The 8,101-nt window shown below is 36.5% G+C and overlaps 1 protein-coding gene across 3 annotated transcripts in view; it reads right to left on the bottom strand.

The window, feature by feature from the left end:
* Nucleotides 1-7,314: 7,314 nt before the first annotated feature.
* sin3a (SIN3 transcription regulator family member A) overlaps nt 7,315-8,101 on the bottom strand; it is a 53,233-nt gene continuing 52,446 nt past the window's right edge. For all 3 annotated transcript variants that reach the window (XM_012966901.3, XM_012966900.3, XM_002937477.5), the window contains exon 21: nt 7,315-8,101. This exon is cut by the window's right edge and continues 804 nt beyond it. The gene's annotated coding sequence lies outside the window, so the exon portion shown is untranslated.

Genomic DNA, 8,101 nt, shown 5'->3' with positions numbered 1-8,101 from the left:
CCTTTCCTTCCTTCTGGGAGCCGGCTGTGTGTTCTGTTTGTGTGCACCAAACACATACCTTTAAATAATTTTGATCCTATAGTTGTTCCAGTGTGTGTTTGGATAGGGGGCCTAGGGCAGCAAACATGTTGGGTCTACATGGTAGATTGATCAAGGGAAAGGCATATTTTAGATAATCGTTGGAGGGGGTCAGTTAAAGGAGAAGGAAAGGCAAAGTCACTTGGGGGTGCCAAAATGTTAGGCACCCCCAAGTAACTTAAATCGCCTACCTTTTACCCCGGGCTGGTGCCCCTGTACGGAGAGAACAGCACCAGCCCGGGGTACCTGCAGGTTGTCAAGTCGCTCTGCAAAGTGGCAGCATCCTGCATGGAACTTATAGTTTTGCACAATTTAGTGTCCTCAGCAAAAATAGAAACAGTACTTTCTATGCCCACATTCAGGTCATTAATAAAGCAAAGTCTAAGTAGATCACATCCACTTTCACCCCCGAGTCTAAATTCCTCAACACACATAAAACCATGCTGGAAAAAACTTATAGTACTGGTATTTTCAATGTGTTCAAGTATCCTCTATCCCTTACTACCTCTTCCAAAAGCTTTACTATTACTCATGTCAAATTAACAGACCAATCCATTTTAGGCTGAGAATGGCATCCCTTTAGAAATTCGTCAGTCTCTTAGCATCATGACAGATCACAAGGAATTCTGAAAAAATAATTTAAGAAATTTGGCAATCACAGAGCTAAGGGTACTTAAAGAAAATACTGAAAATAAATAATATTCATCCAAGGGTTGGTTCAGTTACACAGTGCTGTTAGGCAACATGTAAATTCACCTGTAGGGTTCAAAAGAACCTGCAAATGTAAACACTTCTATGTTAACCTCTACAATCCGTTAAAATTTTTTGTGTGCAGCAAAGTAGAAATGAATTGTATGTAAAACCCAGCTAGACAGACTATGCAAGAAGACAACTTTCTTAATTGTTGCAAACTATAACATTGTGCACTAAAACAAAGCAAAGGTTCTCCCTTACAGATTAAACAGATAGCTTACAAAAAAGTGATGTACAGGTTCCAGACAAAAAATGGGGTTGCTGGGTCCAGCTGTTGACATCTTAAGCTATCTTGAGCCCCTGCTCACACGGAAGCAAAATATTTTAATAACAATTAAAGTATTACACCCAACCAGCAGTGGTTTAGATGCAGTCCCCTTTTTTTTTTTTTTTTTACACTTTACATCCAAAAAAAAAGATGAATATATAAAGTTGAAAAGAGATGCCCCCACCTCCCTACAGACATATGACACAGTGACCCCAGCATTTCATGAAGCAGTGTTCTTCATCAAATTACCATGGCAGTTTACTACAGTGTCCCAGCATTTTATGATACAGTGGCCTAGCAATATATATGACCGTGACCCCAGCATTTTATAGGAAATTGTCATAGGCCCACAAAAATATTTGATTATCTTTTTATGCACATTAGTAATTTACACACTTATCTAGGCTTGTTAGCCTTACCTGTGGGCATGATTATTTGATTGGTGGATATTTAAGTTGTGTGATCACGTTCAGTCTCACATCCTGATGACGGTCCCTCAAGGATCAAATCACATTGATGTTTGCACAATTTTACATTTGATGGAGTAAAGGTTTCTCTGTATTTCCGTTGCTCTTTTATATTATAGATGTGTTATTTCTGCTACTATATACCAACTAGGTGCTTGTTTATATGCTCCTACTGTAATAAGAATGGGAATTAACTGGTTTGCTTCCTTTAGCAAGAGTGTTCTTTAATCACCAGTTCATTAGCACTAGTCTGTGAAATAACTGGCTATTTCTACTGTATAGGACTTTGGAACATGTACATGCTACATAATGTTTATATACACTATTGCTATTGCCACAAAAATTATATTAGTACTACTTTAAACAATTACAGTGAAAAACCCAACCCAAAACTTATAGAAATATAGATAAGTGAGCACTAGTGACTTGGAATGCCCAACTGTCATATAGTAGTAAGAAAAGCAGTAAGAAAGGCCAAAGGGTGACTCTACCATTTACTTAGCAAAAGAAAAAAAAATGATGTGAAAGATCTTCCTTGAACATGCACTAGTTTCCCTATAAATAAACTGCTGCATTTTCTCTGGTAGTGCAGGGAACCTTGTAAGTTCCTCAAACCTAACAAACTTATTTAAATCGTGGCGGTGACCGAATTCACTAGAGTGAGGTTGTTGTTCATGTTCAAATTCCAATACCTCTAAAGTTACATATTTATATTTTATGTTTACTGGCTATTTTGTATTCAGTAGGTCAGGACTGTTCTCTGGAGGTTCATGAGACAGGCGTGGCCATTAAAGTGATTCCTATTGACTGCAGTATTCTCTAGGGTTCCATATATTTAATGTTACGGCATTATAATTATAATACAATCCAACTGTGAGAAACGATCATCCCACAGCACAGCAATTGGTGATCCTCATCATCAGCTGATCTGACATTTAAAGGAGTATATTTATCATGCTGTGTAAAAAGTGGAGTGAAACAGTACCATTGATGTTGTTCATAGCAGCCAATCAGATCTTTGCTTTGGTTTAAATCTAATTGTTGATTGGTTGCCCTGGGCAACATCGCCAGCAATGCTTCACTCCACTTTTTACACAGCATGATAAATATACCCCTAAGAGTGACTAGAGATGCAATGAGTACATAATACAGATTTCTTGACAAAAGATTCAACTGAATATCAAGCTGAATACAGAAGGTTTTTTCCTCTGCTGCACTGAAGCCCTGGGCACTGGATTCTGTACAGGCATGGATTAGCCAGGGGCACTACCTTTGGACAACTCACAGTTGTAGCAAGCAGGGGATGCAGTACTGAAGAAGAAACCCCATCTTCAAGTGTCACAATCAAAGACCTTTTTTTGCTATGAAGTGCAAATATCACAAATTAAATCTGATCTTTCCCAACACCAGTTATTGACCTTACATATTACACAAATTAATTTACAAACACTAAAATTTAAGAACTCTTCTGTAAACCATTTTAAGCAAATATTGCTAGATGCCCATTATATCATAACCAACAGTTCACTTTCCATTTTTTTTTTTGTTTTCCATTCATTACATCCACAAAATCTGACAATCCTTTGTATAAATGAGCCATTAAAGGTGATGGCGCACATGGAGATTAGTTGGCCACAATAAATCTGCGGACCACAGGCGCAAAACTCCTGAAATATATTTTCTTTAACAAATAACCCAACCCTTCTTTGAATGAGAAGTTGCCATAGTAGTTGAGTATCATATAAGGTTGGTGGCACATTGATATTAGCCGCCCACAATAAACCAGCTCTACAGCAAGCAACTAATCTCTCAACCAAAAGAAATTGCATTTAAAGGAGACATTTTATATAAAGGTCATATTCAGTTATAATATTCATCCTCCCTCAAAATGCAAAAACAGTCATTATATGAGAGCTGCATAGACAACCTCTCAAGTCAGAAGCCAGAGTGAAATGAAAGATGAGAGTGTCGCTTCAGTCTGCCACAGGAAGTGGTCACAGCACTGACTGACATAGCAGGAAGGGAAGGGCATGAGCAGAGCAGGAATGGACTGCCTGTGACATCTGTTACTGAAGCAGATCATGACTGGCAGCTCCCAGCCACATACTGAAGAGTCTAAACCAGAAGCTTGCAAAGGGTCTTCTTGGTAGAGCACAGTTTTCAAGCAGTTATGGACATATTTGAACCCAAACGTATTCAAATAAAAGCACTTCCTTCTATTTTACATTATTTTACATGGTTTAGTGCATTGTAAAAATTTATGGTATATTTCCCCTTTAAATGTTCGCTATGTTATGTTTGCTTCAGACACACTAGAATAGTTTATATAATAAACTTCTCTATAGCCACGGGGGGGCAGCCAATTAAGTCACACGTAACATAGCTGATACCAGATAAGATGTGCTAAATACCCCTTTTAGGAAGATAAAAAGGGGTGCAGCCTAAAATCTTTTTTTAAAAGAAAAAATTTGGAGCTGGAAAATCATATACAAACATTAAAAATCAATAACTTTTTAATGTTACTGATCCTTTACACAGCATTTGCTATAAAAAAGCCATTGCAACCCTAACAGGAAGTACAACATAAAGCCAAAATCTTTTAGATTGTAAGCTTTTTTAGAGAGGACCCTCTTCACCTCTTGCATTGGTTATTTTCTGCTTACATTTATTGCACAGAGCTTCGGAATATGTTGGCTCTTAAAGGAACAGTAACACCAAAAAATGAAAGAGCTTTAAAGTAATAAAAATATAATGCACTGTTGCCCTGCACTGGTAAAACTGGTGTGTTTGCTACAGTAACTCTACTATAATTTATATAAATAAGCTGCTGTGTAGCCATGGGGGCAGCCATTCAAGCTAGAAAAAAGGAGAAAAGGCACAGGTTACATAGCAGATAACAGATAAGTTCTGTAGAATACAATAGTGTTTTATCTGTTATCTGCTATGTGCCTGTGCCTTTTCTCCTTTGAATGGCTGCCCCCATGGCTACATAGCAGCTTATTTATATAAATTATAGTAGACTTTCTGAAGTAAACACACAACTTTTACCAGTGCAGGGCAGCAGCACATTATATTTTAGTTACTTTTATACACTTTCATTTTTTGGTGTTACTGTTCCTTTAATAAATGCATGCAGGATATGCAGGTCCAACCCTTCATTTCAAACCAAAGGATTCAAATATAAAAGTTAGTCCTTTCATTGCAGCCTCTAGTTTTCTGGGAAGGCTTTCCACTAAGTCTGTATTTCAGTTCATCCCACAGGCACTCACTTTGGTTGAGGTCATGGGCTTTGTTAAGGCTATGTGGCTTTTTTAACTCTTAGAAAAAGTTTTCCCCAAATATTAAGCGTGGATTTGTCAAGAGTGTTATTGTATGATGTTGCCTTAAAGGGCACCTATCACGCTAAAATTGCTTCCTGCACTCCAGGTAGGGGAAACAATAGTCTAGTTACAAAAAAAAAAAAAAAAAAAACTGGGAGGGAGCTCCCAGTTCAAGCAGCCATGTTGTGGCCCTTGCATGCACATAAGGAGCGAGTGCCACAACTCATTATGTGCATGCATTATTTGACACTGGAAGATGGGAGTGCCCAACCATTGTGCGGCCCACTAAAAGACTGAAACAATCACATTTGGCTGCTGGTGGAGCCCCATCATGGAAAATTGTTTAGGCATAGAAGACCACTTTAATGGGAATAAACCCAGAAATAATTTTACCTGATGAAAAAATGTAAGTCTATTAATACTGCAATGTATTTTTCCAATACACAATAAAAAAAAATTGCATTTTTGTAAAGTTATTTGTAAGTGCATCTGCAACTGAAAACAGTATTTGTCCTTTCTGAACGCCTGGATCTCTCTTGAAATAATGTAGCAAAATCAGCTCTCCTCTAGCCATGAAAGGGTCTGTTAATTAGCTGACTTTTGCTATACCATTTCAAAGTTAGAATGACCACAGCAGAGAATAGTAAGGAAAAGAGTAATACTTACAAAATTTTTAATTTACATTAAATCTATTTAAAATGTTTATTGAATGTGAATCAGAAAGCCACTTTCAATTACATTTTCTCTGTTTTGTATCCCACTTAAGACGTGTATTTAGCAGTATTACAGATATGGGACCTGTTATGCAGAATGCTTGGGACCTGAGGTTTCCAGATAAGGGATCTTTCTGTGATCTGGATCACCATACAACAAAGGAAGACTACTGCAAAAATGAAAATTGAAGCTTCATCATGTGGAAATAGGAAGCTTTCTAAATATAATCAAGTAAAAAATTCTGACCAGTTTCTTAAATAATCAAGTTACTCTTCACTCTTCCCTTCTCAGCATCTGTCTCTCCCCATGCAGGGGTCAGGAGTCAGATTTTGATGGATCGATCTAATACAGCCTTTTAAGGGGTCTCCCATTCCTAGCAGATGTATTAGCGCTCACTCAAGTAACTGACTGCAACACAAATAAAATCTAACAAAATAACTTTGGCACAAATCCTGCATGTAGTTCTAGGCATCATCTTCTAGGCAAATGGACAACTCACTCCAAATCCTGTATCAGACCTGACAAAAAAAACCTCAGCCTCTTGCATAAAGAGATAATGAAGAGAGAAAGATGCTGAGAGGAGGAGAGTGAAGAGTAACTTGATTATTACAGAAACTGTCGGAATTTTTTACTAGATTATATTTAGAATTTTTTTTATTTCCACAGATGTTCAGAGGAAACAGTTATGGTACTTAGGAGTGGCACACCAAAATATCAAAATTGCAATGCTTACTGCTTGGATATTACCCAGAAAAATCCATAACACTACTAAGGGAAATAATTTTTGCCCAAGTCAAAAAGTATAAAACAACATGTTTTGGCAAATGAGGCCATTGTCAGGGGCACAAAACAACCTGACAATGGCATCAATTGCCAAAATGCATTGGACTATGTTTCTGTTTTCTGTATCTTTCAGATGCCGAAAGTAAGAGAAACTTATTTGAGAAATGGCACAGAATTTTGATTATATTTCATTTCTTATCAGTATTATGAAGCTTATATTACATTTTTATTTTTGCAGTAGTTCCCCATTAAGTATGCTAAAAATCATTTAAATAAACCCAATAGAACTGTTTTTGGCTCCATAAGAAATAATATATTAATTGAGATCAAGTAAAAGGTACAGTTTTATCATTAAAGAGAAAAAGGAAAAAATTGATTTGGATTAAAATGGAATCTATGGGAAATAGCCTTCCCCTAATTTGGAACTTGCTGGATAACAAGCTTTTAGATAATGGTTCCTATACGTGTACCTCCATTATTATGCATACCACCATCTTTTTGACCAAATGAAAGTATACCCAAAATGAAGGTGTTTCTCAGTATTTGGGCTTAAGATAAACGTGCAAAACTCATTAGCTATTCTCCAATGATTGAAAGTAAGATACACTGGAAGGGTTTACTCAGGTGAGAAACACTGAAGGACCTTAAAATACTAGCAGCCAGTGAAGGAATGTGGGAGTTGTGGTTGTGACATGGCTACAGAGACAACTGTTGCCTGTTCTCTAAAAATATGTAATGTCTCCTTCCAACATCGTGTGTGCTACAGGACCTCAGTTTTTTCAGGACAGACGAATTCAGATGTGCAGGATGCATTTTAAAAAAGCAAGTCCAGGCACTTTTAGCAAATAATGCATAACACTTATGTCAAATGGTTAATAATGATCTGTTGTGGCAAATATGCTGAAAGCAAAGTGAACGTTCAACTCACTCGTAAAGTCTTAATATTACACTTTTATTGGAAAAATATGCAAACATCAGAGTAATGTCGGCAGTTAAATATATTTAGCTGATGAATATTAAACAAGGATCTGAAATGAAATGCACACTACTGTACTGACACATGAAAACTTGTAATACTGAAAACCGCTAATGTAGGCAGAAGAAACTACATTTTTGAAGTTTATTCATCCTTCTTTTTTGGGTATACTTTCACTTTACATTAAGAGCTGAAAAGGCAACTGATATCAGTGGCAAGTTAAAGCCACAGAGCTCTCATTTACTCCACCAATCATAACCAATGTTTTGAAATACTCGCCAGTGAAAAGATAAGTCATGACATGCTGCACTGTGGGAAAGTGTCAACAGCTCTCACTTTCAAAAACAACAAAACTGTTGCAGTATAAATAAAATGTTATTAGCAATCTTAGCAGCTCAAGAATATTGCAATTGCTATTTTCATTATTGCATTTTCTAATTAAGCTTCAACGATTTTTTTATGTTTTGAAACACTTGGCAGCAGTGAAAATATTAATTGTACAAACCTCTGTGATTGTCAGCGATTACTTCTATCCCACGCATAACAAGTGACTCTCCATGGTTTCATGAGACACTTTTTAAAAAAAAAAAAAAAATAAGAAACCTTGTTTGATACAATGCTAAAAAAAATGCCCAAAAGTTATTTTAAACTTTTGTTTCATAAAAAAAAAAAAACAAAATCATACCAAACCTTTACTTTATTTACAATGTTTTTAAAAAAAGGGTGTCAGGAAAAAAAAAAA

The sequence above is a fragment of the Xenopus tropicalis genome, chromosome 3, assembly GCF_000004195.4.
Source record: "Xenopus tropicalis strain Nigerian chromosome 3, UCB_Xtro_10.0, whole genome shotgun sequence".
Taxonomy (NCBI): domain Eukaryota; kingdom Metazoa; phylum Chordata; class Amphibia; order Anura; family Pipidae; genus Xenopus; species Xenopus tropicalis.
The sequence above is the reverse complement of the archived record's forward strand: the minus strand, read 5'-3'. Positions and strand labels throughout refer to the sequence as shown.